General features: G+C 49.4%; 1 long non-coding RNA gene across 1 annotated transcript; it reads right to left on the bottom strand.

The window, feature by feature from the left end:
- Nucleotides 1-275: 275 nt before the first annotated feature.
- LOC129694623 (uncharacterized) lies at nt 276-2,145 on the bottom strand. Its single transcript, XR_008723028.1, has 2 exons — nt 1,838-2,145; nt 276-1,623 (listed from the first exon to the last, which is right to left on the bottom strand). It is a non-coding gene; the product is annotated as an uncharacterized LOC129694623 (long non-coding RNA).
- Between the last annotated feature and the right edge of the window lie 7,304 nt (nt 2,146-9,449).

Here is a 9,449-nt window from a genome sequence, read left to right on the forward strand (position 1 = left end):
TCGGCACTTGCAGATGAGGGTGGGGTGCTCCAGTAGTTGGTTACAGTCCGTAGCCCCTGCCACAGGCGTCAGGTGTCCTGCTGCTCCATCTGTGACTCCATCTAGTCCCTGTACCTTTATGTTTTTGTGTCTATGGAGTTGTTTCTCAACAATAAAATGGGTCTGGTCTTCCCAATACCCAGAGAGTGGAATGAGATCTGCCTGTAATGGTGGGGTTATCTAAATTAAGTTTTTCACAAAATTACATTTGTTTTGAGCAAGATTTACAAATGATGTATAACTTAAGGATGGTTTTATTCAGCGAGCATACAACTGATTAGATTGTGCTGGAAAGAAAACACATACATGAATGTGATATAGCTGTATATAATAATAACACACACATTTACATTTCTTCCGATTTTTATATCCAATGATGGAACTTTATTTCAGACTAGACAAGGGACATTAAATTAAAAAACATTGTAAACCTCCCCGCAACTTCACTCCGGTGTCTCAGCCGTGCTGATCTGAATGCTGTGGAAGGAACACCTTTTCGCTTTTATTGTGATTTATTTCTCTTTTTAACACTGAATATCTGATAATGGCAGCAGCATAGAAACATAGAAATAGGTGCAGGAGGAGGCATTCATGGCTGATCGTCCCTTATCAATAACCCGTGCCTGCCTTCTCCGCATATTCCTTGACCCCACTAACCCCTAGAGCTCTATCTAACTCTCTTTTAAATCCATCTAGTGACTTGGCCTCCACCGCCCTCTGTGGCAGAGAATTCCATAAATTCACAACTCTCTGGGTGAAAAAGTTTTTTCTCACCTCAGTCTTAAATGACCTCCCCTTTATTCTATGCCTGTGGCCCCTGGTTCTGGACTCGCTCAACATCGGGAACATTTTTCCTGCATCTTGCTTGTCCAGTCCTTTTATAATTTTATATGTTTCTATAAGATACCCCCTCATCCTTCTATACTCCAGTGAATACAAGTCTAGTCTTTTCAATCTTTCCTCATATGACAGTCCCGCCAGCCCAGGGATCAATCTCGTGAACCTACGCTGCACTGCCTCAATCACAAGGATGTCCTTCCTCAAATTAGGAGAACAAAACTGTACACAATACTCCAGATGTTGTATCACCAGAGCACTATACAACTGCAGAAGAATGGCACCAATATTGCACCAACCCACTCAATTTTAAATAATTCATAATAGAAATTAACATGGTTAACACATTTTATTTCTGCCATGCAGGGTAAGATTTACATAACTGACATTATTCTGTGCGCGAGATATACAGGGTTGCAGTGTTCAGCATATCAGCTAACCAGTGAAAGTGATGTACAATTCAACGTATGTAACACAATGATAGCCCTACCCCTGCTTACACCAAAGAGCAAAACGTCCAACGTAGATACAATAATAAATAAATCGCCATTTGCATTGTTTTGTGCAGTTAACAAATCACAATTTCACACAAGTCAAGTCAAGTCAAGTTTATTTGTCACATACACATACGAGATGTGCAGTGAAATGAAAGTGGCAATGTACATAAGACGGCAGTTATTTGACAAATAGTCTGCAGTTCGGTGTAGGAGATCATGTCGGCGAGTATTCTGGACCCACTGTCGACATCTGAAATTACAGAAAATATCATGCAGTCAATATGTTCTTATTCTGCATTAAATAACAGAGAGGTAGAACAAAAATGCTCTGGAGGAAAAGATTTTTACAAGGACGTTGCCATGAGGACTCGACTATCTGAGCGCAGTGATCTAACTACAGTGAGAGATCGAACAGACTAAATAAAATGTTCAATATGCCACAGAAGTAATAAATGTTTTTTTACCTTTCCTCCTTAATGGGGAACCTGAAGAAAGACAAGTCGGGTTGCCTTCATTGCCTACATTGCCTTCATTGCCTACATTGCCGATTGTTTTTCGCAGGAGTGGTCCATCTATAGGATCTTTGGATCTGCGGAGCAAATTCCTCACCACAACGAATATATACCTCACCTACATTTTAATCCTCCCCCCCCCCCTACCAAAGCCTCCGGAATCGCTATCACAGCGCCACCGATGGTAGGTTTTGTAACAACGCTACTATCTCAGAAGTTTTATACACCTTGGTGGAGCGAGCAGGGGCCCCCCTAGATCTCGAGGCCAGTCTAGCTTATACATAAATCCGGCCCTGCCCACGCACACCCCTCCCCTCACACCCCCCCCTGGCCACACACCCACCCTGCCATACAGCGGTAGGCCATGGCAGCACTCCTCCCCCACAGGCCCTGCATGAAGTCGGCCCCCTCCCCTGGATGAAGGAAGCCATCGCCGACCCCAGCTGCAGGACACGTCCTCCTCCCCCGACTGCAGGACGCTCCCTGCCGGCCCCCGCCTGAATCTGCCCCCACCGCCTGCTCCAGATCGCTCCCCGCCAGAAGCCGTCCACGTCCCCGGCTACAGGACACTCCCGCCGGCCCCCGCCTGCAGGCGTCCTCGTCCTCAGTTGCTGAATGCTCCTGATCGGGCCCTGCTTGAAGCTGGTTGGGGGCGGCAGCGTTAGGCCACAGCAGCGACAGGCAACGGCCACGGCAGCGGCATGGGTAGGCAGCGGTAGGCCACGGCAGTCCCCCACCGGCCCCCGCCCGAAACCGTCCTGACCCCAGCAGCAGGATGGTCCCCGCCTTAAGCCGGTGGGGAGCGTCAGCAGTAGGCCACGGCAGCGCTCCTCCCCTCCCCCATCAGCCCTCAGTTTCTATAAACATATTTTCTATGTTTATAGAAACATAGAAACATAGAAAATAAGTGCACGAGTAGGCCATTCGGCCCTTCGAGCCTGCACCGCCATTCAATATGATCATGGCTGATCATCCAACTCAGTATCCTGTACCTGCCTTCTCTCCATACCCCCTGATCCCTTTAGCCACAAGGGCCACATCTAACTCTCTCTTAAATATAGCCAATGAACTGGCCTGAACTACGTTGTGTGGCAGAGAATTTCAGAGATTCACCACTCTCAGTGTAAAAAATGTTTTTCTCATCTCAGCCTGAAAAGATTTCCCATTTATCCTTAAACTGTGACCCCTTGTTCTGGACTTCACCAACATAACCATATAACATATAACATCGGGAACAATCTTCCTGCATCTAGCCTGTCCAACCCCTTAAGAATTTGGTAAGTTTCTATAAGATCCCCCCTCAATCTTCTAAATTCTAGCGAGTACAAGCCGAGTCTATCCAGTCTTTCTTCATATGAAAGTCCTGGCATCCCAGGAATCAGTCTGGTTAACTTTCTCTGCACTCCCTCTATGACAAGAATGTCCTCACTCAGATTGGGAGCTCAAAACTGTACGCAATACTCCAGGTGTGGTCTCACCAAGACCCTGTATAACTGTAGTAGAACCTCCCTGCTCCTATACTCAAACCCTTTTGCCAAGAATGCTAACATACCATTTGCTTTCTTCACTGCCTGCTGCACCTGTGGGCCTACTTTCAATGACTGGTGTACCATGACACCCAGGTCTCGTTGCATCTCCCCTTTTCCTAATCGGCCACCATTCAGATAATAGTCTACTTTCCTGTTTTTGCCACCAAAGTGGATAACCTCCTATTTATCCACATTATACTGCATCTGCCATGCATTTTCCCACTCACCCAGCCTATCCGTCACCTTGCAGCCTCCTAGCATCCTCCTCACAGCTAACACTGCCTCCCAGCTTCGTGTCATCCGCAAACTTGGAGATGTTGCATTCAATTCCCTCGTCCAAATCATTAATATATATTGTAAAGAGCTGGGGTCCCAGCACTGAGCCTTGCGGTACCCCACTAGTCACTGCCTGCCATTCTGAAAAGGACCTGTTTACTCCTACTCTTTGCTTCCTGTCTGTCAGCCAGTTCTCTATACACATCAATACTAACTAACCCCCAATACCGTGTGCTTTAAGTTTGTATACTAATCTCTTATGTGGGACCTTGTCGAAAGCCTTCTGAATATCCAGATATAACACATACACTGGTTCTCCCTTGTCCACTCTACTAGTTACATCCTCGAAAAATTCTATAAGATTCGTCAGACATGATTTACCTTTTTAAATCCCTTTTGTTTAAATCCATGCTGACTTTGTCCAATGATTTCACCACTTTCCAAATGTGCTGCTATCCCATCTTTAATAACTGACTCTAGCAGTTTCCCCACTACCGATGTTAGACTAACTGGTCTATAATTCCCCATTTTCTCTCTCCCTCTCCTTTTACAGTTAAAAAAGTGAGGTTACATTATGAAACAAAAAACAACCTCCATGAATTTCCTAGAGAGTGGAACTACTAGGCCAGAATCTAAAGTTTTTTTGGTGGGGAGAGACTCTATGGTACGGATTGATAGTGGCAGGGAGTTCCAGAGTTGAGGGGCAGAACCACTAAGGCTCTGAACCCCATCGTGGACAGGTTGGACAGATGGAGTGGAGAGCAGGGAGGAAGAAGCGGATCGGAAAGTTCGGGATGGAGTGTAAGGCTGGAGGAGTTCAGAGAGGTATGGAGGAGCGAATTTTGTGGAGGGCTTTGAAAGTGAGGAGGAGAATCTTAAAATCAATGCGGTATTTGACAGGGAGCCAGTGCAGTTGTTTGAGGATGGGAGTGATTTGCATGGATAATGCGGGCAGCTGAGTTCTGGACCAACTGTAGTTTATGGATGGACTTGTGGGGTGAACCAGAGAGGAGTGTTACAATAATGAGGAAGTTGAGTTTGAGGAAGTTGTGAGCAAACCAGGTTTTAATTTCCACTAAGCAGTCAGACAGGGAAGATGCAGGATGCATGGCAGTGGGTTTGGAGGACAGGTAGAGCTGGGTGTCATCTGCGTAGCAGTGAAATTGAATGTTGTATTTCCTGACAATAAAACCAAGGGGAAGTAAATAAATTATAAAAAGGAGGGGCCTAGGACTGAGCCCTGGGGAACACCACTGGTGACTGGGGAGGGTTGTGATTGGACATTTTTAAGTTGTACAAACTGAGTGTGGGCGGAGAGGTATGATGTGACCCAGGTGAGTGATGTGTTGATGATACCAATGGAGGCTAGACAGTCGAGGATGAGGTTTGAGAGATGCTATCGAATGCGGCAGTCAAATCAAGGAGGATGAGTATGGTGAGAAAACCGGAGTCGGCAGCCATCAGCAGGTCGTTGGTGACCTTGACTAATGCTGTTTCTGTGCTTTAGAGAGGGCGAAAACCAGATTGAAATTGATCATAGAGTTTATTGCTGATGAGATGATTGTGAATCTGTGCAGCAACTGTTTTTTCTAGTATTTTAGAGATAAATGGCAAATTGGAGATTGGTCAGAAATTATTTAGGTTGTTGGGATTTGCACCGGGTTTCTTAAGTACTGCAGTTATTGCAGCATTTTGAGAGACGAAGGAACATGAGCAGAAATAAGGGAGGAGTGGATGATGTTAGTTACGAATCTTTAAATCTCATCTTTAACGTTTAATTTGTTGTTATATTTTAAGAGATTCACATTTTAAGCTTTAATAAATCCAATGGTTGCGCCGCCAAAGAGCCATGAAGTGGATGGGGGGACGGGGTTGAAGGGGATGGGATGCCCCCCCCCCCACCCCCCCCCCCCCCGGCTGTAGGAAGCTCCCATCCCTACCGGGACTAAAGAGGCTGCAGGACCCCCCCCCCCCCCCCCCCCCCCCCCCCCCCCGGCAGTCCCCTCCCGAAGCTATGCTGCTCCCCGCTGCAGGACGCACCCCCCCACCTGAAGCCGTCCCTTAAAACAACTTTTAAATGCCTTTAAGTTTTTGGGTAAGTGGCAACCAGCTAGTACTGTGAGCAGTCGGCTGTGTGCAGCTTGGCTCACTTTAGCATTTTCACTTGGGTACAGTATGAATGAGAAGATGCTGGTACTGTTGATTGTCTGCTCCTCGACAGGGCCAAGGAGGGCTTATATTAGGAACACTTCTCCATCTGTTTTCCACCACGGATGGCTGACCTACTGTGTTCTACCGGCACGTTGGAGTGGAATGGACAGGCGATGTGTCGGGTCTGGACCTTTCTTTGGACTATGGAGTGGGGGGGGAAGGTGGAATAAACAGATGGGGTCACGATAAATTCCAGGACATGGTTAGGGGGGGGGGGGGTCTCCTTAATTTGGAGAATTCTATGTTCATGTAATTGGGCTGTAAGCTATGAGGTGCTGTTCCTCCAGTTTGCGTGTCACCTCATTCAGACAATGGAGGAAGCCCAGGACAGAAAGATCAGTAGATCAGTGTGGGAGTGAGGAGAGGACGTAAAATGGTTGACAACTGGGAGATTCAGCAGGCCTTGGTGGACCGAGCGTAGGTGTAGGGTGAAATGCACGCCTAGTCTAGATACAAGGAGAGAGTGCGTAAGTGAGAGTACATGTGTGAGAGAGTGCTTGTGTTAGAGAGAAAGTGTGTGTGCGAGTGCAAATGAGAGAGTGCGTGTGTGAGTGCGTGAGAGAGCATGTGTGAGTGTGACAGTGTGCGTGAGAGAGCATGTGTGAGTGTGACAGTGCGTGTGTGTGAGCATGTGTGAGAATGCGTGTTTGAGTGTGTGAGTGTATATGCGAGATTGTGTGAGAGGGAGAGGGAGTTTGTGTGAGAGAGTGAGTGGGTGTGTGCGTGTGAGAGAGAGGGACAGAGACAGGGTGTGTGGAAGGGGGATGGAGGAGACGTGGGGAGGGGGGGAAGCTATTTATTTCCGCGCCGGAGAGGCACCGGAGGGAAGGGGTGTCGAGGGTGTGGGTGAGAGATAGGGAGCAAGAGAGGGAGTGTGTGAGAGAGAGGAAGGGGGCGTGGGAGGGTGGGGTGAAGAGTGAGGGGAGGGGCAGAGTGTGGGGAGGAAGCGAGTTTGGGGAGGGGGAGAGAGAGGGGACTGATGTGGAGACATTGGGGAAGGTCGGTGTGGAGTCGCTAGTACTCCAGCAGGTGGTCAAGCCGGGTGAAGCCCTTACCACAGGACGGGCAGGGGAAGGGACGCTCACCGCTGTGGGTACGCTGGTGCTGCCACAGGCTGGACATGCGGGTGAAACCCTTGCCACACTCAGCGCACACAAAGGGTCTCTCTCTGGTGTGTATCCGCTGGTGCTCCCACAGCCCCCGTGCGTTCTTGAAACGCTTGCCGCAGTGGGAACAGCCACTCGCCGACGTGGGCCTCACTGCCGCAATCCCCGTGAACTGTCAAACGCCTCCCCGCAGTACGGGCAGTCGTAGGGCTGGCCACTGGTGTGTATGCGCTAGTGAGACAAGGCGTGGGAGGCCATGGCAAAGCGCTACTCACACACGGGGCTGGGGACAGGACGGTTGCTAGCGTGCACCCGCTGGTGGGACAGCAGGCTGGAGGAACGGGTGTAGCCCTTGCGGCACTGGCCGCAGGTGAAGGGCGCTCGCCGGTGTGGGTGCGCTGGTGTTCCAGCAGGCTGTAGGAGCAGGTCAAGCCCTTGCCGCAGTTGCTGCAGGAGAAGGGCCGCTCACTGCTATGAACCCGCCGGTGCACCCGCAGCCCCGACAACTGGGCAAAACTCTTGCCACAGATGGAGCAGCCATAGGGCTTCTCGCCCGTATGCACTCGTCGGTGGACCTTCAGTTGATGCGCCATCTTGAAGTCCTTGCCGCAGTCGGAGCAGTCGAAGGGGTGGTCTCCCAAGTGCATCCGCCGGTGGGTCTCCAGCAGGCTCGGGAACAGACACGTCCGGCCACACACGTCGCACTCGTAATGCTTCTCCAGCTGTGCCCCGCCATGTGGTCCTCCATCGAAGCTCAGCCCCTCGAAGCTCAGCCCGCACACCGAGCAGATGGGGGGCTCACCGGCACCCTGGCCACCCTCAATGGCCGCTCTCTGTTCACAGCAACGGCATCTAAACCCTGCACTGAGGATCAACAAGCCGGCAAACAGGACATTACTACCGTGTGAACATTACTAGTGCTTGAAGGGGGAGTGGGGAGTGGGTGGGGGGGGGAGAGTGGGGATCGATCGGGGTGTGGGGGGGAAAGGGTGAGTGGAGGGAAGGAGTAGGGTGGGGTGGGGTGGGATGCCGGGAATCCGGGAACCGCGTCGCGCTGCATGTCCACTGTCGTGACGTCAGCCGCATGCACGGAAGCCCTGAAGTCACCGCCAATCCGAGGGAGGAACATAGGCGCTGCACCACGGCCTTGAACCGATAGGGGGTGCTGCACCGTCGCCTCCTGCTGCTCCTGCACGGCCGATGTTCAATTGGGGCCACACTACAAAATGCTGCAGTAACACAGCGGGATGGGCACCTGCTCTGGAGAGAAGTAATAGTGACATTTCACGGTTGAGACCCTTCCTCAGACTGAGAGTCACAGGAGAGATATAGACGGTGATGTGGAGTGAAAAGCTTTTACAGAGAAACATAGACAATAGGTGCAGGAGTTGGCTATTCGGCCCATCGAGCCAGCACCGTCATTCAATATGATCACGGCTATTGATCCGCAATCAGTACTCCATTCCGCCTTTCTCCCCATATCCCCATAGCACTAAGAGCTAAATCTAACTCTCTCTTGAAAAGATCCAGTGAATTGGCCTCCATTGCCTTCTGTGGCAGAGAATTCCACAGATTCACAACTCTCTGGAAGGAAACATTTTTCCTCATCTGTCCAATACGGCCTTCCCCTTATTCTTAAACTGTGACCCCTGCTTCTGGACTTCCCCAACATGGGGAACATGTTTCCTGCCTGTAGCCTGTCCAAACCCTCAATAATCTTATGTTTCAATAAGATCTCATCTCATCCTTCTAAATTCCAGAGTATACAAGCTCAATTCTATCAACATATGACAGCCATCCAGCCATCCCGGGAATTAACCTTGTGAACCTACACTGCATCCCTCAATAGCAAGAATGTCCTTCCTCAAATTTGGAGACTGATATGCACCAAATCTGCACACAATACTCCAGGTGTGGTCTCACCAGGGCCCTGTACAACTGCAGAAGGACCTCTTTGCTCCTATACTGAACTCCTCTTGTTATCAAAGATCCTATAGCAAGCAAGATAGATTACTCGAAGAAAAAGACGTAGTATGGTCATGGGCAGATTCATGGGTAATTTTTGGCCTAATTTCCGTAACCGGCTTCCGACTCCGCACCAAAGATCCCATAGATAATTAGTGCGGTGACGGAAGCCGGTTACGGAAACATCCTCGTAAAAATAAAAGTTATTTGATAAAAATCTTCTCCTCATTTTCAGAATTATAATTTATTAACACAAACTTCCCCCGCAACGTTAATTACACTTCGAGTCGGATTGGATCGGGTTACTGAAATGGATGAAAAAAAGGCCCACGTTCCGCTCCGTTGCCTACTACACGTCAGCCCATTGCATTTAGAAGGAGTGGTCTATCCTGCTCCCCAACAGGATCTTTTCTTGTTATGACGGCTTGTTATGATTGGCTTTCTTCACTGCCTGCTGTACCTGCATTCTTTACTTTC

The sequence above is a fragment of the Leucoraja erinacea genome, unplaced genomic scaffold, assembly GCF_028641065.1.
Source record: "Leucoraja erinacea ecotype New England unplaced genomic scaffold, Leri_hhj_1 Leri_726S, whole genome shotgun sequence".
NCBI classification, from domain to species: domain Eukaryota; kingdom Metazoa; phylum Chordata; class Chondrichthyes; order Rajiformes; family Rajidae; genus Leucoraja; species Leucoraja erinaceus.